At 42.8% G+C, this 23,786-nt stretch overlaps 1 pseudogene; it reads left to right on the plus strand.

The window, feature by feature from the left end:
• Positions 1 to 2,354: 2,354 nt before the first annotated feature.
• LOC137348784 (zinc finger protein 585A-like) overlaps positions 2,355 to 23,786 on the plus strand; it is a 50,120-nt pseudogene continuing 28,688 nt past the window's right edge.

The raw sequence follows: 23,786 nt of genomic DNA on the forward strand, positions 1-23,786 counted from the left end.
CTTTTTTGTTGTTCCAGCTCAGGTGTAGGTCGAATATGGATTCTATTCCTTCTCATTTGGTTACCGGTTTCAGTCTCAATGATATATGACCTTGGAGTCTCAGCTTCAACAACTTTTGCTGGGCTCGAGGTTTTAATGATTGGATCCTGTACGTGTACAGTTTGTCCTTTCAACAGCAGGGGTAGGGATTTAGCATACTTGTTGAAGTGTTGCTCGCCTCTTATCTGTGCTTCAGTGAGTTGTTGTCTCACTTCCTCCTGGTCACTTGAAGGATGTTTTTTGCTTGGCAGAGTTGTCTTATATTTTCTTCTGTTAAGCAGCTCTGCAGGTGATTTCATGTCAGCATTTAGAGGTGTGGATCGGAATGACATTAAGGCCAGGCTTGGGTCTTCCTTTGTCTCTTGGCATTTTACAAGTTGTTTTTTGACTGTCTGGACGTATCTTTCTATAAATCCGTGTCATCATGGGTAGCGTGATGATGAGGTGATGGTGTTGAACCCATCCTAGTCAGTGAATTTTTCTCGTAGGTCTGCTCTAGTGGATGATGATCACTCTCCACTGTGAACTTTCTCCCACAGAGATATGTGTGGAACTTCTCATATCCATACACGACCGCCAAAAGCTCTCTTTCTATATTGGCATTTCTGTTCTCAGCTGAGGTTGGAGCTTTGGACGCAAATGCTATTGGCTTTCCCTCTTGTACCAGGGCTGTTCCCAGTCCTTTTGTGGAAGCATCTACTTGCAGAGTGACAGACTTGTCTGCTCTCATACTACCTTTTTGAGTTTGTTGAAACTCCTGTCATGTGACTCTGACCACTGGTACTCTACATCTTCTTTCGTCTGCTCCCGCAGGTTTGCTGTGTGTTCTGACATGTGGAATCAAGGAACTCATGTATCAAACCAAGGAAACTTCTCAACTCTTTCGGGGATGGAAGCCCCAAGAGATATGGCTGAGATTCTTTCAGGACTTGGCTTGACTCCGTCAGGTGTATACACCATTCCAAAGAACTGGCATTCTGTCACTTTCATAAGGCAGTGGGCTGCATTTTGGCTTAATCCCAGCTTTTATGGTTCTCTCCATGTAGATGGTTGCCATGATATTTTCCATCTACACCATATATATGGATATCATCAGCTATGCCGACTGCTCCTTTGCATTCCCTGTATGTCTTGTCTACATTCTGTTGGAACACATCCTGGCTCACTTTGAGGCCACAGGGGAGATGCAAGAATTTGTACCATCCAAAGGGTGTGTTGAATGTTGTCAACAGTGAAGATTCTGTGTCCAGCTTCACATTCCGGTAGCCATTTCCAGCATCAAGCTTGCTGAACATGTTTGCCCCTGCCAGTGCTGGTGTGATTTCTTCCAGTGTGGGAATAGGGTAGTGATCCCTCTTTATTGCTTGGTTAAGCTTTCCTTTTAGTTCTACTGGTACTTTACCGGTTTCATCGCTGGGTTAATAGTGATGTGATGCTCAAAGTCTTCCAATTGTCTCATCAAAACACTCTGGGTGCATTTGTACCAGATCTTCTTTGCTTTTTGGAGGGCGATTTTCAATAGGTGTACTATCTTCAACCCTCAGTGTCACCTCTTTCACCTTATGGTTTACTGAGATAATCTGCAGCTCTTCACAACTGCTCAACCCCAGTTTAGCTGGACCATCTGTTTCTGTGACGTAGAACATACAGTTAACATTTTTTCCTTTGTGTTGTTCCTAGCTGTCGAATCTCAGTTCCCCCGTATGCTGTTAACATGATGTTGTTTGGTTTCAGAGCACCTTCCCTTGGATAACCATTTTTCTCCAAATTTTCAGGGAAGATCTGCTGGTATAGTCTGAACGGGATGATGTTAATCTGCGCTCTAGTATTAATCTTCACCTTCATTTTTATCATCGTGGGCTTATTTCTCAGCCTGTTCTTGATCTGAGTGGTTGTGTGAATTTCGTTTCTCTGGGAACCGTCACATCCAGACATTTTGTGTAATTCTATGGTTCTTATGTCTATCATGTTCTCAAATCCATCGTCATCTTCCAGGGTATGGATGTTTTGCTTTCTTTCACTATTCCTTCACCCTGTTACTTTGGCTCTGCTAATTCGTCTACCACCTTCTTGCCTTGTTCACATCTTTTCCCAGTGATGGGTCTTTCCGCAAGCTCTGCAGATTGATCCATATACGGGACAGTTCCTTCTGTCTGTCAATTCATGTGGTCGTCCACAGCTCCTGCAGATCTTTCTCTCTGGTGTACATTCTTTAGTTGTTGTTTCACTGCATCAACCCTGCTGCCTGTCTCTTGGCTTAACTGAAGGCTAGCTATTTGGGAAGTCAGAGTCTTCATCTGTCTGCTTGTGGCTTCATGTGCTCTGGCAGTGTCTACAGCCTGCGATATTGTGAGCTTGTCATGTCTGATTAGAGCTTTCTGTACTTCAGGATGTGCAGAACCCCAAATGAGCCGATCTATCAGCCGTTCATCTGTGTCCTTAAATATACATTTTCTGGCTGCATTTTTCAATCTTGCTACAAAATTATCAATAGGCTCACCTAGTTCCTGTCTGAGGCCTTGAAATTCATATCAGTATATCTGATGATTTGATTTTGCCTGGAGATGGGTGCTGAATCTTTCAAAAATTTTGTCTTGAGTTTCTGCTGTCCTCTTTGCTTAGGTCCCAGCTGTTAAATAAATGTAACCCTTTATCTCCAGCCCACAGAAGGATATAACTGACCCTCTCCTCTTCACTGATGCCTTTTAGGAAGCTACTGAATGCCAAATTGCACTTTTGTTTAAATTTCTCAAATGCCTCTATGACATCATCAGCTTCCCAATTCATGATGGGCTGTAGCTGTGCATTCATTCCTGTCCCGCTGACATTTTTTTTCGCACGAGTCACTCAGTTTCTCTCTCTCTCTCTCTGGCACTAATTTGGGTCAATTTTCTCAATCTGATGCTTTTAAAAATGTTCCAGGTTTACTCACAGATACTGCCACCATGTTACATCTTTTTGTTGTTTTTCTGGTTCACAGATGTTGGAAATAATCACACTTTAAACTAGGAAAGGCTGGAGTCAGTCTGTTTATCACAGCACCATGCTGTCTGCTGTCGAACCTGGTTCAACTGGTTTTTATGTTACATATAACATGACTCCCCAGGGCAGCTGTGAATGTGGCCGCCCAATGAAATACTTGCACATAGGAACTAATTAGCTTGGAACTAGTTGTTAACACTTTACAAATAGTATAGCAATATATAACAGGAACTAAGGATTAATAAACTGTAACATCTAAGGGCAAAACTTTAAAGGAAACTTAGCTCAGTTATAAAGGAACCTGAGGGAGGGAGGAACCATTTGGGACACAGCACAGGGCAGGAGGTCCCCCCTCCCTGGTTCCATAAAGACTCCCCTTGGACTGGGCCACACCTGGGCAGGGCTGGCTGAAGGTGCAGGAAGCTGCTCGGCTGAGTTGTGGACTGGGAGGAGTGGGGGGTTTGACTGACAGGCCTGGGGAGGGGGATATCAGGGAAGGAACACACACTGCTCCCCCTTTTCCTCCTGGGATGTTTTACTGGAGTCGTGTTGGTGAGTGTTTCTGAACTCTGTCTCCCTATCCCGGTAATGTCGGTGGATTGTAGGTTGCTGGGAGTGTTGGACTATATTGCCTCTCCTCATTCTTCCTCCTTCTCCCACTCCAAGTTCCTGGCTGCAGGCTCCGGCAGCTCGATGCGCCTGAAACATTAACTCTGTTTCTCTCTCCACAGATACTGCCTGACCTGCTGAGTATTTCCAGCATTTTCTTTTATTTCAGACTTCCAGCAGCCACAGTATTTTGCTTTTGTTTTATTGCAGGTGTTGTTCACAGAACTGAGGTGAGAAACGGACGGACCAATTAAGAGCAGGTTTGTATGAGGGTGGGGGTTGGATGTGGAAGTTGGTCCCTGACCACCTGTGTAGGTCTTTTTTGTTGCATCAGTTGGAGCAGGAGTGGAGCTGGAGGAGAAGCTGTTGGGTTTAATTCAGAGTACTTTTGAGCCCAGTCGGCCCAACAATTTCCAATGTGAGACTGTCAAGGGAGGTAGATTGGAGGAGAATGTGCAGCAGGGCGCATGCATGACCATCCTGGGTCAGCAAGTAGAAGGGGAGAATGTTGTGAATTTCTATCCGGACTGACAGTGATGGCTTTTGTAAACTCCTTTTTACAGGGTATAAGAACGGGAAGATTTGCAGACGGGAATGCAAAGCCAAAAATAGTGTCACTATCTAACAGTCACTTGATTCATCAGGATCTGAACATCATCGGCTTTTGAATGTGGGAAGAGAAATGTTTGTTTCAAATATTTTCGCACAGTCAGAATCGACATCAGTGCGACTGGAAGCACACTGAGACACATACACCCGAGTGAGAGTGTTCCAGTGCACTGACTGTGGAAAGAGCTTTAACCAGTTGCACAGCCTGAAAAAACATCACACCATTCACAGCGGGGAGAAACCGTACACGTGTTCTGTGTGTGGACGAGGCTTCAACTGATTATCCAACCTGGAGAGACACAAGGACATCGGCACCACAGAGAAACCATGGAAATGTGTGGATTGTGGGAAGGGATTCAACCACCTGGTTGAGCTGGAAACTCATCAACACAGTCACACTGGGGAAAGACCGTTCAAATGTTCTGACTGTGAGAAGAGCTTTAAAAGAACAAGGGATCTGCAGAAACACCAACGCACTCACACCGGGGAGAAACCATTCACCTGCCGAGAATGTGGGAAGAGATTCACTCAGTCGTCCAACCTTCTGACACACCAGCGAGTTCACACTGGGGAGAGGCCATTCACCTGCCGAGAATGTGGGAAGCGATTCACTCAGTCGTCCAACCTTCTGACACACCAGCGCGTTCATACGGGGGAGAGGCCATTTAAATGTTCTGACTGTGAGAAGAGCTTTAAAAGCACAAGGGATCTACAGACACACCAACATACTCACACTGGGGCAATGCCGTTCTCCTGCTCTGAGTGTGGGAAGGGATTCACTCAGTCATCCCACCTGCTGACACACCAGCGAGTTCACACTGGGGAGAGGCCGTTCACCTGCTCTGTGTGTGGGAAGGGATTCACTCAGTTATCCCACCTCAATGCACACCAATTTGTTCACACTGATAACCGACCTTTTCAATGTTCTGACTGTGAGAAGAGATTTAAAAGTAACAAAAGTTTACTGAAACACCAACACACTCATGCTGGCGAGAGGCCGTTCATCTGCTCTGAGTGTGGGAAGGGATTCACTCAGTCAACCAACCTGCTGACACACCAGCGGGTTCACACTGGGGAGAGGCCATTCAACTGCTCCCTGTGTGGGAAGGGATTCACTCAGTTATCCATCCTTCTGACACACCAGCGAGTTCACACCAGGGAGAGGCCATTTATCTGCTCAGAGTGTGGGAAGGGATTCACTCAGTTATCCCACCTTCTGACACACCAGCGAGTTCACACTGGGGAGAGGCCATTCAGCTGCTCTAGTGTGGGAAACGATTCACTCAGTCATCCCACCTGTTGAGTCACCAGCTTATTCACACTGATGAGAGACCGTTTACATGTTTTGACTATGAGAAGAGGTTTAAAAATACAAAGGATTTGCTGAGACACCAGCAAGTTCACACTGGGGAGAGGCCATTCATTGGCTCTGTGTATGGGAGGGGATTCAGTCAGTCATCCATCCTGCTGACCCATTAGAGAGTTCACATATAATATCAGGGGTCGGATTCTGCTGTTAGCAGTTTCACACCGTTTCAAAATTATTCTGCTAACAGCAGAATCCGACCCCTGATATTATATGTGAACTCTCTAATGTGTCAGCAGGATGGATGACTGACTGAATTCCCTCCCACACACACAGCCAATGAATGGCCTCTCCCCAGTGTGAACTGGCTGGTGTGTCAGTGCAAGTATATCCTTTCTTAAATTTGGAAACCAAAACTGCACATAGTATTCCAGGTGCGGTCTCACCAAAGCCCTGTACAATTTTAGTAAGACTTCTTTATTCCTATACTCCAATTTGCAATAAAGCCCAAAATGCCATTTGCCTTCTTAATAGTCTGCTGCACCTGCATGTTAACTTTGTGTATTCCTTGTACGCGTACCCCCAAGTCTCTCGGAACATCAACACTTAGTAGTTTCACACCTTTTGAAAATTATTCTGCTAAGTGTTGATGTTCCGAGAGACTTGGGGGTACGCGTACAAGGAATACACAAAGTTAACATGCAGGTGCAGCAGACTATTAAGAAGGCAAATGGCATTTTGGGCTTTATTGCAAATTGGAGTATAGGAATAAAGAAGTCTTACTAAAATTGTACAGGGCTTTGGTGAGACCGCACCTGGAATACTGTGTGCAGTTTTGGTTTCCAAATTTAAGAAAGGATATACTTGCACTGACACACCAGCCAGTTCACACTGGGGAGAGGCCATTCACCTGCTCCGTGCAGGGCAGCAAAGATTTACTAAATTGGTCCCTGGGATGATAGGCTGAGTAAATTGGGCCTATATCCTCTGGAGTTTAAAAGAATGAGCGGCAATCTAATTGAGGCATACGAGATTCTGAAAGAACTGTTTAGGGTAGAAACTGAGAGATTGGTCCCACTGGTCAGGGAATCTAGAACACCGGGACACCGTCTCAAGATAAGGGGTCAATCATTCAGGACTGAGATGAGGAGAAATTACTTCACTCAAAGGGTTGTGAATCTTTGAAATTCTCCATCCCAGAGGGTTGTGGATGCTCCATCGTTGAATACATTCGAGGCTGGGATAGGTAGATAGATATTTGGTCTCACAGGGAATCAAGGGATATGGGGAGTGGGCAGGAAAGTGGATTTGAAGCCTGAGATCAGCCATAATCGTATTGAATGGCGGAGCAGGCTCAATGGGCCACATGGTCTATTTCTGCTCCTATTTCTTGTGTTCTTGTGTTATTGCTGCTGTTAATCACATCCAGAACTGAACCATGATTGGAACCCTGCTTCCAGTGGGGTTCCACAGTGCTCAGTACCAGGTCACTTGTTTTTTGTGGAATATGACCATTATTTAGACTTAAATGTAGGGAACATGATTAAGAAGTTTGCAGATGAGACAAAAAGTGATCGTGTGGTTGACAGTGAGGAAGAAAGCAGTAGACTGCAGGAAGATATCAATGGATTAGTCAGGTGGGCAGAAAATGGCAAATGAGTTTAATCCGGAGAAGTGTGAGATAATGAATTTGGGGAGGGTTAAAAAGACAAGGGAATATGCAATAAATGGTGGGATACTAAGCAGTGTAGAGGAACAGAGGGACCTTGGAGTGCATGTCCACAAATTCCTGAAGGTGGCTGGACAGGTAGATAAGGTGGTTAAGAACGCATATGTGATGCTTGCTTTTATTGGCTGAGGCATAAGGTATAAGAGTTGTGAGGTTATAGTGAAACTGCATAAAACACTGGTGAGGCCACAGCTGAAATACTGTGAGCAGTTCTGGTCACTGCATTACAGGATGGATGTGATTATTAGAGAGGGTACAGAGGAGATTTACAAAAATGTTGCCTGGACTGGAGAATTTTAGCTGTGAAGAAAGATTGGTTAGGCTGGGGTTGTTTTCTTTGGAACAGAGGAGGTTGAGGTGTATAAAATTATGAGGAGCTGAGATAGAGTGGATAGGAAGGAACTATTTCCATTATCAGAGAGGTCAATAACCAGGGGACATGGATTTACAGTAATTGGCAGAAGGATTAGAAAACAGTGAGAAATCTTTTCACCCAGAGGGTTGGGGTTTGGTGTCTGGAACTCACTGCCTGAAAGGGTGATAGAGGCAGCAACTCTCATCTCATTTAAAAAATACTTGGATATGCAACTGAGGAGGCGTAACCTACGAGGCTACAGACCAAGAGCTGCAAAGTGGGATTAAGCTGGATAACTCTTAATGGCCAGCACAGACATGATGGGCTGAATGGCCTCTTTCTGTGCCAGAACTTCTCTGTTTCTATTATAACAGTTGGAGTTTGTTTTTGCTGATGTGAATAATCCTTATAACTTGGCTGGAGTTTAATATTCTGGTTCAATGTTTAATAAATCAGCTTTATTTTAAACACACTTGTAGATTTGTTGTCTTTCCCACCTGAGTGTTTAGCATCACCTGGCTGGAGCTCAGAAAGGACAATCTGGGGGAGGATCATACAGCAGGAACAGAACTTCAGCCTGAACACAGTCCTTCAGGATCACACTGAGAGGGACAAACGGCTCTTTGATCTTTCTTGTCTCTCTTCACTGACGGCAAAGTCCCCACGTGGGTTAATCCTGAGGCCTGGACGAAATTTGTAAAGTTTAGAACATTTTCATAGCTTACTTTGATGAATAGCTTTGTAATACACTTGCAGCAAAAAACTTGTATCAAGGCTTGACTGCAAGGCATGATGGATAGGCTTGACTGAAATAGGTCAATGGCAGGCTGTTTGATGCTGAATTGACATTTGGAGAGTTGAGAAAACATGTTTTTCTGCACTTCTGTAAGAACAAGGATAAAAAATATCAATGAGTCTAGTCATTAAAAACTGTAAAGCTGCAGAGATAGAGCTATCTGGCAAGGGTTAAAAACAAGAACCATCTATGAGGATCTATCTGCTAAGTCAGCCTGAGACTAGGAGTAAACAATGATGTAGTCTTAACCCAATCATATTGACTGAATTAGATCATGGCCTAATATGGCAAGACAGAGACCCCCTAAGACGGATATAAGGGGAGAGTTTGGGACCTCAGTAGCACATTTAGAGAGGAGTTAACAGAATATTGTTGGCACAAATAGAAGATGATAGATTATGGAGGAGAGAAGTCTGTGCCCCAGCAGAAGCAAGAGCTGAGTGTTGCTGTATACCTATTGCCGTTGTTAAGTATTAACTTTGTATATCTTAGTTAAACCTAATAAGCCCTCTGACTTGACCACAGAACTTGAGTCCATACTTGTAGATATATCTTGGTCAAGAATCCCAAGGCGAGATGTTTGGGTATCCTCTGTTTCACCTCTATTCAGATAACATCGACCTGAAACTTACAGATGGCACCCCAGATGGGACAATTGACCAAGTGAAAACCGGACTCTCATTTTTGATTAAGGGACTCTCTGCTGCCTGCCTGGCCAGTGGGTTGTTTCCATTGAACTAACTGAGAGAGGAAATCTGTATAAGTGTTTATGGGGAGTGGGTGGTCCTTGGATAGCCTCAATAGGTGTTTCCTCTTCCAATAGATGAAATGGCAGGAAAAACGTTATTGACTAGGTATCAGGACAAGGTCTGGGGGTTGTGTAGTGGGAAGGAAATTCAGATCCTCATTTCTGAATGTCTAACCCAGAAAACACACATCACATTTGAGGAAGTAATTGCTTTCATCCAAGGATGGGTGAACAAAATTGAACTGTATGCAACAGTGCATGTGGGAAATTAGAAAATACTATTGAACACCAGAAACAAAACATTGGGAAGCTGCAGGACAGATTGACTACCTCGTCCACAGTCAAACAACAACAGGACCTGACAGCTTTCCAAGCTAGACAGGGATACATCGAGGACATCAATTGAAACAGGAATTAAATTAATTGTTCCTACACTGACGTATACCAACAACAACAGCATGTGCATGGTGATTTCATCAACCCCACAGAGAGGTGAACCACACTCAGTGTAAATTGAAAATTTGGGAAATTAAAAATAGATTTCAAAGGCAACCGGCAATAAAATAATACCCAGAGTGAGGATCAAAATGAGTTAGAGTGGATAATTTAAAAAAAAAACTTTGAGGAAATGAAACCATCATTTAGACTGACACCAAATGCTGTCAGTTGTCTTTAATGATTGTGCAGGAGGGCAATACGAATGGCCAGGAGGAGAAAAAGTAAGTTAAAAAGCCCACAGCAATAGTAAAACTGCTGTGAGAAAATGTTACGACCAAGGCGGGAGGAGTACACTGTTAATTCAGTCCCACACCTCCACAGGTCAAAAGATATCAATAAATTTCCCCTCTTACCGAAACAATTAAAGACTACATTGTCCCCAGAATAAAGCACACCTACCAGGTTCCTTTAATAAACAACAAAATGATCCATTTCTTATAAAACCAAGTCTTAACCAATAATGAAGTCAATTTATATACGAATTGAGATATTAAAACTCATTTTTCCCTAGCCCTCATGCAATGCATATGCATCCAAAAAATGGTTAACTGGGATAAAGGGGATTTTTGTTTCCAGTTGTTTCAAAGAAATAAAAGAAAAAAAAACTTGGACTGCAATAATCTGGAAGGAAGTTCTTTGGTTTGGTGAGGTGTCCTAAAGCCAAACAGTTGGCTGCCATTCAAAGTCTTTCCAGGCAAGGTTGATGAACAGTCTCGGTGTTGGGTAGGCAAAGATATTCAACTGTAGAAGGCTTCACATAGGTTTTCCATCAGGGGTGTAGCAACAGGTGTCAGTTCTCACATTCGATGCAAAAGTCCCTTTAAAGATTCAAGGTTTCTGCAAAATCAGGGTTTCTTCTAAAATGCAGGAGGCAACAGTGCCACTTCATACAAGCTTTTGCTTTTCAAGAGCAAGGATTCTTTACTGGTTCTTCTGATCTCCTGGCAGGTCCATCAAATTCCAATTGCCTGCTTTAGTCCGAAACCACTGGTTTTTAAAGTTCAAAAAATGAAATGACAATTTTCCAACCATGTCCCATGGCAATCATAAATTGTCTCTTGTCACAACAGAGGGTAGCTATTCGGTCAAACTCCCTACTGGTTTTCTCGAAATTACCTGGTTTCCAGTATTTGTTTACTGGTCAAAACCAGGAACCTCTGGTTGACCTTGCTTTTTTTTTTAAACAAAAAGGAAGCATCTATAAAGTTCAGCTATCTCCAGATGTTTCAATAACTATGAAATCGTTTCTTCTTAGTTTTTAAAAATACAGATTCCAAGTTTCTCAGAAAATATGGGCGTTCTGTGACACCTCTGCCCTTGAATGCGCTTTATTGCAATGTAATAAAAACAGAAGTTGAAAACATTTTAAACATTCTCACACTCATGCCCCCCAATCACACTACTTGGAATTAATATTAGTTTGCTTTGTACCATCTTTACTCATGTAACTCAACAAAGTTAAATTCGCGACAGAGCCCCTGCAATAACATTGTTTTTACTTGCCGAAATGTGAACCATCTTTAAGTGACAAGGCTGCAACAGTAAACTCCATCAGAATATTCTGGCATTGAGGCTTTTAAATTTTTCCACAAAGATGAATGGGTTATGGTCAGTATATTATCAGTGTTTCTCTGTGGTTGTGGCAGACATATAGTTCAAAATATTTAATAACCAATAATAGACCTACCGTTTCTTTTTCCATGGTGGATTTTTTCTTTGCTGGTGATTTAGTTTATTTGAAAAGTATCCCACTGGTCCTTCAAGGCCTGATTCATCATCATGTAACAGGACTGCACCAATCCCAGGTCATTAGCATCAATCTCTATCTTGAAGGGCTTAGTAAAATTTGGAGCAGCCAACACTGGTTCATTAGTCAAAATCGCCTTCAGCTTTTCAAAAGATGCCTGGCACACCCGTAACCACAGTACCTTGGTTTTCTTTTTCTGTAGCAAATATGTTAGTGGAGCAAATATGTTAGTGGAGCAACTACAGGACTGAAATTTGGTGCAAACTTTCTGTGGAAACCACACATCCCCAAGAACCTCATGATTTCACACTTAGTCTTAGAGATAGGGAGCTCCACCAATGCTTGCACTTTTGCCGTTCTTGGCAACACTTGTCTTTGCCCCACTATATGCTCAAGGTAAGTCACTCTCTTATTTGTGAATTTGCTTTTTTTACAGACTCACCACTAAATCAGCTGTTTGTAATTTCTTAAAACAGTTTCTAGCTGTTACAAGTATTCCATCCAAGTGTTACTGTATATTAGCACATCATCAAGATACACTACACAGTTAGCAACACTGGCTACCTCTTGATTCTTTAGTCACTGAAGGTTACTGGGGCATTTTTTTTTAGCCCAAATGACATCACTTGACATTTGTAAAGACTGTCTGGTGTGATAAAAGCTGATATTTCTTTAGCTCAGGAACTTGCTAGGATCCCTTTAAAAAATCTATCTTTGTAAGAAACATGGCACTGCCCACTCTGTCAATACAGTCTTCCAAGCAAGAAATTAGGGAAGAGTCTGCCTTTGTTACTGCATTGACTTTTCTGTAGTCTATCAAAAGTCTGGCTGAGCCATCAGGTTTAGGCAGTAATACTATTAGTGAACTCCAGCTGCTTTGCCTAGGTTCAATTAAGTTATTTTCCAGCATGTTTGATTTCTGCTTTTATTTGAGCCTGTTTGTCTGGACTTAAGCGGTAAGGATGTTGTTTTATAGGAATGGACTCCCCTACATCCTGTTGTACATCCTGACTTACAAACATACAAATTGCAAGCAGGAGTAGGCCACTCGATCCTTCAAGCCGGCTCCGCCATTCAATAAGTTCATGGCTGAACTGATTATTCCATGTTTTCACCTACCCCTGATCATCTTCCACCCCTTGCTACAAAGAATCTATCTACGTCTGCCTTAAAAATATTCAAAGACTCTACTTCTACCGCCTTTTGAGGAAGAGAATTCCAAAGTCTCACGACCCTCTGAGAGAAAAAGAAATCGTCATCTCTATCTTAAATAGGCGACCCCTAGTTCAAGATTCTCCCACAGAGGGAAACATCCTTTCCATATCCATCCTGTCAAGATGCCTTAGGATCTTATACGTTTCAATCAAGACCCTATCTTATAATCAAAACAAGAAACGCTGGAAATACTCAGCAGGTCTGAAGCATCTGTGGAGACAGAAGCAGAATTAACGTTTCAGGTCAGTGACCCTTCTTCAGAACTGACAAATATAAGAAATGTAAAAGATTTTAAGTAAGTAAAGTGGGGGTGGGACAAGAGATAACAAAAGAGAAGGTATTGATAAGACAAGGTCACAGAATAGCTGACCAGAAGGTCATGGAGCAAAGGCAAACAATATGTTAATGGTGTGCTGAAAGACAAAGCATTAGTACAGATAGGGTGTTAATGGACAGAAACCTGAACAGCCACAAGTACAAACATGAAAAAAAACCCACAGTGGGTAGGCACAGTAGAAACAAACTGAACAAATTAAAATAAAATAAACACAAAAAAGAAAGAAAAAAAGAACTAAAAATAAAAGTAAAATGGGGGCCAGTCATGCTCTGAAATTATTGAACTCAATGTTCAGTCCAGCAGGCTGTAGCATGCCTAATCGGTAAATGCGACGCTGTTCCACGAGCTTGTGTTGATGTTCACTGGAACACTGCAACAATCTTAGGACAGAGATGTGAGCATGAGAGCAGGGGGTGTGTTGAAATGGCCAGCAACTGGAAGCTCTGGGTCATGCTTTTGAACTGAGAGGAGGTGTTCTGAAAAGCCGTTACCCAGTCTGCATTTGGTCTACCCAATGTGAGCAGCGAATACAGTATAGTAAATTGAAAGAAGTACAAGTAAGTTGCTGCTTCACCTGAAAGGAGTGTTTGGGGCCTTGGATAGTAAGGAGAGAGGAGATAAATGGGCAGGTATTACACCTCCTTTGATTACAGGGGAAGGTGCTGTGGGAAGGGGGCGAGGTGGTGGGGGTAATGGAGCAGTGGACCAGAGTGTCGCGGAGGTAATGAGCCCTTTGGAACGCTGACAGGGGAAGATGCCTTTGGTAGTGGCATTGTGCTGGAGGTGGCAGAAATGATGGAGGATGATGATTTGGAGGCTGATGGGGTGGAAAGTGAGGACAAGAGGAACCCTGTCGCGGTTCTGGGACGGAGGGGAAGGGGTGAGGGTAGAGGTGCGGGAAATGGGATGGACACGGTTGAGGGCCCTGTCAACCACAGTGGGGGGGAATCCTCGGTTAAGGAAAAAGGAAGACATATCAGAAGTGCTGTCATGGAAGGTAGCATCATCAGAGCAGATGCGTCGGAGACAGAGAAAATGGGGGAATGGAATAGAGTCCTTACAGGAGGCAGGGTGTGAAGAAGTGTCGTCGAGGTAGCTGTAGGAGTTGGTGGGCTTATAATGAATATTAGTAGACAGCCTATCCCAGAGGTGGAGACAGAGAAGTCAAGGAAGGGGAGGGACGTGTCAGAGATGGACCATGTAAAGGGTGGAGATTAGAAGCAAAGTTGATAAAGTTTCCCATTCAGGGCAGGAGCAGGAAACGGCACCGATACAGTCATCCTATCCCTACAGACTCTTTTAAATACTGTGAGTAGCCTTGTTAGGTCTATTGTTTTTCTGCATCTAAAAATGAAAGCATGGTGTCCAATCCTCCTAGCCATTCTGTATTAGCTAACTGGACAGTAGCAGGTTCAATCTGAGAAATATATAGGTCTCCTTCTGCCTCATCCTCACTATCCCTTTCATTCTTCATGGTCCCTACTACATGTCATACCTATGCTTGCCTATCCTGCTCCTTGCAATAATACTGTTATAGCATATTGATATGACACAGTCGACTCTTTTTTCCTGAGATCTGGGGTGTCAATCAAATAATTTACTTGACCAGTTCTTTTGACCACTTTATACGGACCACTGAACCGTGCTTTTAATGGTTCACCCTGTAAAGGTAATAATACGAATACTTCATCCCCTGTTTGAAATGTTTGGGTCTTTGTGCACTTGTCTGCCCATTTTTTCTTAGTGGTTTAAGATACCTTAATGGGTTCCTGAGCCACATTGCAAGTTTTCGTGAGCCTTTCCCGGAACACGGGTATATGGTTTAGTACAAAAGATACATCCCTTCATTCTATAAAACATTATTTGATTAGTTTTAGTGGACCTCTTATCTCATGTCCATAAACTAATTCAAAGGAACTAAAACCCGTAGGCTCATTAAGCGAATCTCTAGTGCAAAATAAAAGAAAGTCTAGCCCTTTATCCCAATCACGAGGATGTTCATGACAGTATGCCCTAATCATTGTTTTGAGAGTTTCATAGTACTTTTCTAAAGCTCCCTGTGTCTGTGGCAGATATGCTGGAGATCTTAATTGTTTGATCCCTAAATTACCCATAATTTCTTGAAAAATATCAGATATAAAATTGGAACTGTGATCCAATTGAACTTCCGTTGGTAATCCATATCTTGTAAAGAATTATGTTAACTTCTCTACTGCTACCTTAGCAGTAACTGTTCTCAAAGGAATGGTCTCTGTAAATCGAATAGCCATATCCATGATAGTGAGTATATATTGGTGTCATGCTTTTGTTTTCGGTAAAGGTCCTACACAGTCTACCAACACCTACTAAATGGTAATATAAAAGCAAAATACTGCGGATGCTGGAAATCTGAAACAAAAACAAGAAATGCTGGATTCACTCAGCAGGTCTGGCAGCATCTGTGGAAAGAGAAGCAGAGTTAACGTTTTGGGTCAGTGACCCTTCTTCCTACTAAATTGTTGCCCCGTAACTGGTATGGGAATTAGAGGTGCTGGTTTTATGGTAGGTTTCAGTTTTCCCACAATCTGGCACGTATGGCATGTTTTACAAAACTGCACCATGTCCTTGGCAAGTCCTGGTCAATAATAATGTTTACTTATATGTGATTTGGTCTTCCAGATCTCCATATGTCCTGCTATAGGAATTTCATGCTCTAACCTTAATCATTCCCAGTGATAATTATGTGGTACTAATACCTGTCAAAAAACCATCCAATCTTCGACCAAGCAGTCTCCATTTCTGCATAAGGACCCCATCTTTAAGAACCTTCTGGAACTCATTTTGCCTCAGCTTCTGTCACAATGATTGTGCCATTTTAGTTAACTCTGGATCAGCTTGTTGTGCTGTGATTAGAGAACATTTGCTAAACATCTCATTTGGATTGTCTAAATCCCCAAAGAAAGTTTCAGATATTTGGCTGTCTGCGGTGCAAACAGTACTTCTGACAATGGAACTTCTTTAGTCATTGCTCGGGTTACTGTACATGAAAGAAAGATTCCTGGAACTTCTTTTCCGGTAATTGTTGTGTTTCTTTAACTTCACTTGGTTTCTCTGTGACTACGGGAGAAGCTAATACTTTTGCTCCAGCCAAATCATTCCCAAAGAGTAGGTCAATTCCATCTACTGGAACACTTATGGACAACTCCTAAAGTTGCTGCCCCAGACATTAGGTCACACTCCAGGTGCACTTGATACAAAGGTATGGGTATATACTCCCCACCAATACCATTCACTAAAACTTTAGCATTCAATGCGCTGTCTGGTGGAAATGTTATACCTTTCCCCAGCAAAGATTGTGATATACTTGAACAAATTAGCATTGAAAGGAACAAAACAAAGAACAAAGAACAGTACAGCACGGGAACAGGCCATTCGGCCCTCCAAGCCTGCGCCGATCTTGATGCCTGCCTAAACTAACACCTTCTGCACTTCCGGGGCCCATATCCCGCTATTCCCTTCCTATTCAGGTATTTGTCAAGATGTCTCTTAAACGTCGCTATCGTATCTGCTTCCACCACCTCCCCAGGCAGCAAGTTCCAGGCACTCACCACCGTCTGTGTAAAAACCTTGCCTCGCACATCCCCTCTAAACTTTGCCCCTCGCACCTTAAACCTATGTCCCCTAGTAACTGACTCTTCCACCCTGGGAAAAAGCTTCTGACTATCCACTCTGTCCATGCTGCTCATAACTTTGTAAACCTCTATCATGTCGCCCCTCCACCTCTGTCATTCCAGTGAAAACAATCCGAGTTATTCCAAATGCTCCTCATAGCTAATGCCCTCCAGACCAGGCAACAGAGGTGAGCTGGCAAGATGGATACAGAACTGGCTCAGTCATAGAAGACAGAGGGTATCAGTGGATGGGTGTTTTTATGAATGGAGGGATGTGACTAGAATATTGTGTGCAATTCTGGTCGCCACACTACCAGAAGGATGTGGAGGCTTTGGAGAGGGTACAGAGGAGGTTTACCAGGATGTTGCCTGGTCTGGAGGGCATTAGCTATGAGGAGATGTTGGAAAAACTCGGATTGTTTTCACTGGAACGACGGAGGTGGAGGGGTGACATGATAGAGGTTTTCAAAGTTATGAGCGGCATGGACAGAGTGAATAGTCAGAAGCTTTTTCCCAGGGTGGAAGAGTCAGTTACTAGGGGACATAGGTTTAAGGTGCGAGGGGCAAAGTTTAGAGGGGATGTGCGAGGCAATTTTTTTTACACAGAGGGTGGTGAGTGCCTGGAACTTGCTGCCAGGGGAGGTGGTGGAAGCAGATACGATCGCGACGTTTAATAATCGTCTTGACAAATATATGAATAGGAAGGGAATAGAGGGATATGGGCCCCGGAAGTGCAGAAGGTGTTAGTTTCGGCAGGCATCAAGATCAGCGCAGGCTTGGAGGGCCAAATGGCCTGTTCCTGTGCTGTACTGTTCTTTGTTCTTTGTTCTATTACGATTGGAAGATTCAAAAGTAATCTCCTTCGAGTGTTCAAGCTTACAGCGTGTACAAACATATGAATTCGGAGCAGGAGTAGGCCACTTGGCCCTTCGAGCCTGTTCCGCCATTCAATAAGTTCATGGCTGAACTGATTACTCCACATTTCCACCAACCCCTGATATCTTTCCACCCCCTTTGTTATCAAGAATCTATCTACCTCTGCCTTAAAAATATTCAAAGACTCTACTTCCACCACCTTTTGAGGAAGAGAAGTCCAAAGACTCACGACCCTCTGAGAGAAAACAATTCTCCTCATCTCTGAAATAAATGGGCGACCCCTTATTTTTAAACAGTGACCCCTGGATCTCGATTCTCCCACAGGGGGAAATATCCTTTCCACATCCACCCTGTCAAGACCCCTCAGGATCTTATATCTTTCAATCAGGTCACCTCATACTATTCTATATTCCAGCGGATGCAAACCTAGCCTGTCCAATCTTTCCTCATAAGACAGCCCACCCATTCCAGATATTAGTCAAGTAAACCTTCTCTGTCCTGCCTCCAATGCATTTACACCCTTCCTTAAATAAGGAGACCAGTACTGTACACAATACTCCCGATGTGGTCTCACCAATGCCCTGTATAGCTGAAGCATAACCTCCCTACTTTTACTAAAAGCAAAATACTGCAGATGCTGGAAATCTGAAATAAAAACAAGAAATGCTGGAAACACTCAGCAGGTCTGGCAGCATCTGTGGAGAGAGAAGCAGAGTTAACGTTTCAGGTCAGTGACCTTTCTTCAGAACTGGCAAATATTAGAAATGTAAAAGGTTATAAGCAACTAAAGTGGGGGTGGGGCAATTGATAACAAAGGAGAAGGTGTAGATAGGACAAGGTCACAGAATAGCTGACCAGATGGTCATGGAGCAAAGATATGTTAATGGTGTGTTGAAAGACAAAGCATTAGTACAGAAAGGGTGTTAACAGACTGAAAATTGAACAGCCGCAAGTACAAACATGAAAAAAACCGTGGATAAGCAAACTGAACAAACTAAGATGAAATAAAATAAAATCAACATAAAATATATATATATATATATAAATAAAAGGAAAAAGAAAAAATAACTAAAAATATAAGTAAAGTGGGGGGCTGTCATGCTCTGAAATTATTGAACTCAATATTCAGTCCGGCAGGCTGTAGTGTGCCTATTCGGTAAATGAGATGCTGTTCCTCGAGCTTACATTGATGTTCATTGGAACACTGCCTATTTTTATATTCAATTCCCCTCACAATAAATGATAACATTCTATTAGCATTCCTAATTACATGCTGTACCTGCATAATAACCTTTTGTGATTCATGCACTTTCTTTCTTTTGGGCCTCCTTATCTCGAGAGACAATGGATACGCGCCTGGAGGTGGTCAGTGGTTTGTGAAGCAGCGCCTGGAGTGGCTATAAAGGCCAATTCTGGAGTAACAGGCTCTTCCACAGGTGCTGCAGAGAAATTTGTTTGTTGGGGCTGTTGGACAGTTGGCTCTCCCCTTGCGCCTCTGTCTTTTTTCCTGCCAACTACTAAGTCTCTTCGACTCGCCACAATTTAGCCCTGTCTTTATGGCTGCCCGCCAGCTCTGGCGAATGCTGGCAACTGACTCCCACGACTTGTGATCAATGTCACACGATTTCATGTCGCGTTTGCAGACGTCTTTATAACGGAGACATGGACGGCCGGTGGGTCTGATACCAGTGGCGAGCTCGCTGTACAACGTGTCTTTGGGGATCCTGCCATCTTCCATGCGGCTCACATGGCCAAGCCATCTCAAGCGCCGCTGACTCAGTAGTGTGTATAAGCTGGGGATGTTGGCCGCTTCAAGGACTTCTGTGTTGGAGATATAGTCCTGCCACCTGATGCCAAGTATTCTCCGAAGGCAGCGAAGATGGAATGAATTGAGACGTTGCTCTTGGCTGGCATACGTTGTCCAGGCCTCGCTGCCGTAGAGCAAGGTACTGGACACACAGATCCCTCTGCATCTCAGAGCTCTGCAATCTCTCACCATTTAGATAATATGCTTCTTTTTTATTCTTCCAGCTAAAGTAAACAATTTCACACTTTCCCACATTATACTCCATTTGCCAGATCTTAACATATTTATATCCCTTTGTAGCCTCCTTATGTCCTTTTCGCAAGTTACTTTCCTAACTAACTTTGTGTCATCAGGAAATTTAGCAACCATACATTCGGTCCCTTCATCTAAATCATTTATATTAATTATAAAAAGTTGAGGCCCCATCACATATCCCTGTGGCACATCACTCGTTACATCTTGACAACCAGAAAATGACCCATTTACGCCTACTGTCTGTTTCCTGTTTGCTAACCAATCTTTTATCCATGCCAATATGTTACCCTCTACAGCAGGGGTCCCCAAACTTATTTTTACCAAACGGCCTTTAACAAACATGTACACACCCTCCTGGGCCTGATGGTGGAATCATTCTCTGAAACCCTCAGTGTGATTTATGCGCTTGCTTCTCACTGGTTAGTGGCCAATGTCTGGGTTCATATTGGAGACAGCAATGCACACTCCAGTGTGCAGATGATCGTCGGATAGTTTTGATCTGAACCTTGATTTGGCAATCCTCACCTTTGAAAATGAGTGTTCACAAATGTACATGCTGCCAAACATAGTAATGAAGCCCCATGCAATTTTTTTCAAACACGAAAAATTGTCACTTGGGAGGTGCTTGTAGACTGCAATCAAATCACCCTAATTGTATTTGTTCTTCAAAGCACTGTCTGTCTGGATATCAATGAGTTCCATTTGTCGATATACTGGCGCTGAATCAACACTGACAGCAAACGGATTTTCAAAAAGCTGTTCATCAGCATCATGTCAGTGGAAATCTTGGAATCTCTCTGAAAACTGTTCTTGTAGCAATGCAATGGAAATTCCATTCCCAGAGTTTGGCTCTGTTTGAGAGTTACACAAGCTGGAAAATGATTGAGTTTGCCCTCAGCTAACTGCTTAGTAAACAGCTGCAGCTTCATCTCAAACCCTTTCACATAGCTCTATAAATGGCAGATTAGCTTCCATTTGCCCTGCAATTTAATGTTGAGATCATTTATGTGCTGAGTCAGATCAGTTAGAAAAGTGAGCTTCCATAGCCACTGGCTATCAAAAAGTTCTTTCACAGGCCTGCCTTTTTCAGTCATGAATGTGTTGATTTTGGTGCGCAGCTCCAAAAATCTTTTGAGCACTCTGCCACGGCTGAGCCATTGAACGTCACTGTGGTAGAGCACATCGCTGTTAAGTGCATCAATTTCTTCCAAATAACTTTGGAATTGTCTGTGGTTGAGTGCACGAGACCGGATGAAAATTACCATTGACACTATGGCTTTCATAACCTCATCAAAGTCTAGTGCCTTTCCACAACGTGACTGTTGATGGGTAATGCAGGGTAATCCAATTGGTTTTGCTATGCCCATTGATTCTACATGGCTGTTAATTCTACTCATAAACCCAGCAATTTTCCCCGTCATGTTCCTTGCCCCATCAGTGGTAACACACTTCAGATTTCCCCACTTTAAATCAAGACGCTCGAATGTTTTGCAGACATTCGTAAAAATGTCTGCCCCTGCAGTAGTGTCTTTCATACTATGCAGCACTGCCAGTTCCTCGGTAATGTTGAACGATTCATCAATACCACGAATGAATACAAGCAACTGAGCTGTGTCAACAGTGTCATTACTCTCGTCCAAAGCAACAGAAAAAACATCAGAATTTTGGGCATAACCTTGTAATTGTGTCAACAGGTCGTCACCTAAGTCCTCTACTCTTGTAGTATCTGTGCTAGCTGGCATACTCACTGCTTCAAAGAGGTCTCACTTTTCTTGGTATATTTCCTCGACTACTTGTAGCATGCACTGCTTGATAAACGCTCCCTTTTTAAAAGGCTTGCCACCCGCTCCTATTAGCTGAGATACTCGGTAGCTGGCTCTAACAGAGGCAATGTTTTCCTCAAATTTCCTTTTGAAGAGGTTTTGCTGGCCTGGGAGGGATTTTTTCAACTGCTCAATTTTTCCTTCCTGTGTTCACCCGTATATTCAGAGAACCTGTCCTGGTGTTTTGTCTCGTAATGCCTTCTAATGTTATATTGCTTGTAAATCACAATGGTTTCTTGGCATATCAAGCAAATAATTCTATCTATGTGAGGGATACAAAAATATTCGTCTGACCACTATTAATTAAATTTGCGACATTCGATGCGGTACATGAAAAGGATGACAACAAAAATACTGAAGTCTGATGTCGAGTGGGAACCATTGCAATGCATTCTGTTTCGTAGGTCTATTCGCTATTTGCCTTTGATTGGCTGGCCTCAATAGTTGTGCACTTTACAATTGAACCAATGACAGCAGAGAGACATCAATGCATCATGGGCTAGCGTTTTTTTCTGTTGTGCATCATCAAATTTATACCCCTTTCCATAGCATAGGCCATACCTTAATGCTTATTAAATTGATCTGTGCAGTTGATTTTCTTTTAAGCACTTGTCGGGGGCCGGTCAGAAAAATTAATTGGGCCACACTTGGCCCATGGGCCATACTTTGGGGACCCCTGCTCTACACCATGAGATTTTGCTTTCTGCAATAACCTTTGATGTGACACCTTATCAAATGCCTTCTGGAAATCTAAATACAGTACATCCACCAGTTTAACTTTATCCACAGCACATATAACTCCCTCAAAAAACTCCAATAAATTGGTTGAACATGATTTCCCTTTCACAATACCATGTTGACTCTGCCTGATTACTTTGAATTTTTCTAAATGCCCTGCTATAACGTCTTTAATAATATACAAATAGTTTATTACTCATTCCTTGCTGCTGTTGGTGTTCCTGGTGAGTCACTATTTCAGCTATTTGTTCTGTAAACCATGTTTCACTACATTTACTGACCTTGTTCTTTAGACCCCATTATTAATTTCATTCTGTGTAGTTTTTTTGTTCTGTATCTAATAGTGTGCTGTGTTTCTGTTGTGTAATGTTTGGCTCAGTTGCTTATTCACTGGTCCCAGCTTCAATGAACAGTTTGCATTTTTCATGATTTGCATCCACTGATAGTCTGTTTTAGAATTTAACTATTATTTGAATTGCTTACACAAAAACATGTGAGTGATAAATTCTCTTTATTGGATAGCTGTCAGGAGTTTGCTCCCTTCACTGAATCCTAGTATCCAATCAGAAATATGTTTTCAGAGGTAGGAGTTTTAAAATCTACTGGATATAATTAATAACATTGACCTGTAAAAACCAGCACTGACAGAGATATCACAAATATACTGTGAAGTGTGAGACAATATCCACTAACAATTCAGCTCCAAGCAGCTGTCTTACTTTCCACTGTCTCCCACTCTACCTTACAGTCACTGATTCTAGACGGTCAGGACAGGAGTAAAACTGTAACACATATTCCAGGAAAATGTTTATCAGTTCTATTTGAACTTTCCAGTTGGTGGAAATTATTCCTGCTGATTGGAAGCAGAGGACTGTGACTAGTGAAATCAGTAGATATTTCCTGTCTGATAATTACTCTATCAATTATTGATCTGCTCAGTTCTCACAAGGAGGTGAAAGGCAAAAGATTAACACTGTTAGAAATGTGTTCAAACAGTTTATAAAACCACCATGACATCTTATATTGTCACTCGTAATTTCAGTCATAAATCAATGGTCCATTTGTTAAAAGTAACTTGTAATGTACTCGGAAAGTTCTCCTTTTAACAATGTGTGCATTCAATACATTGGTTGTGAAGATTCTGGTTTCAGCAAATAATTGAATTATTCCCTTTCCACAAACTCTATTTTCCTCCCTGACCACAAACTCTATTCCCCACCCTGATCACAGACCCTATGTCCACCCTGATCACAGACCCTATTGTCCTCCCTGGTCACAGACCCTATTGTCCTCCCTGGTCACAGACCCTATTGTCCACCCTTCTCACAGACCCTATTGTCCACCCTTCTCACAGACCCTATTACCCACCCTGGTCACAGACCCTATTGTCCACCCTTTTCAAAGAATCTATTACCCACCCTGGTCACAGACCCTGCTGTCCACCCTTCTCACAGAATCTATTACCCACCCTGGTCACAGACCCTATTGTCCTCCCTGGTCACAGACCCTATTGACCACCCTTCCCACAGAATCTATTACCCACCCTGGTCACAGACCCTGCTGTCCACCCTTCTCACAGAATCTATTACCCACCCTGGTCACAGACCCTATTGTCCTCCCTGGTCACAGACCCTATTGTCCACCCTGCCCACAGACCCTATTGTCCA

The sequence above is a fragment of the Heterodontus francisci genome, chromosome 34, assembly GCF_036365525.1.
Source record: "Heterodontus francisci isolate sHetFra1 chromosome 34, sHetFra1.hap1, whole genome shotgun sequence".
Lineage (NCBI taxonomy): Eukaryota > Metazoa > Chordata > Chondrichthyes > Heterodontiformes > Heterodontidae > Heterodontus > Heterodontus francisci.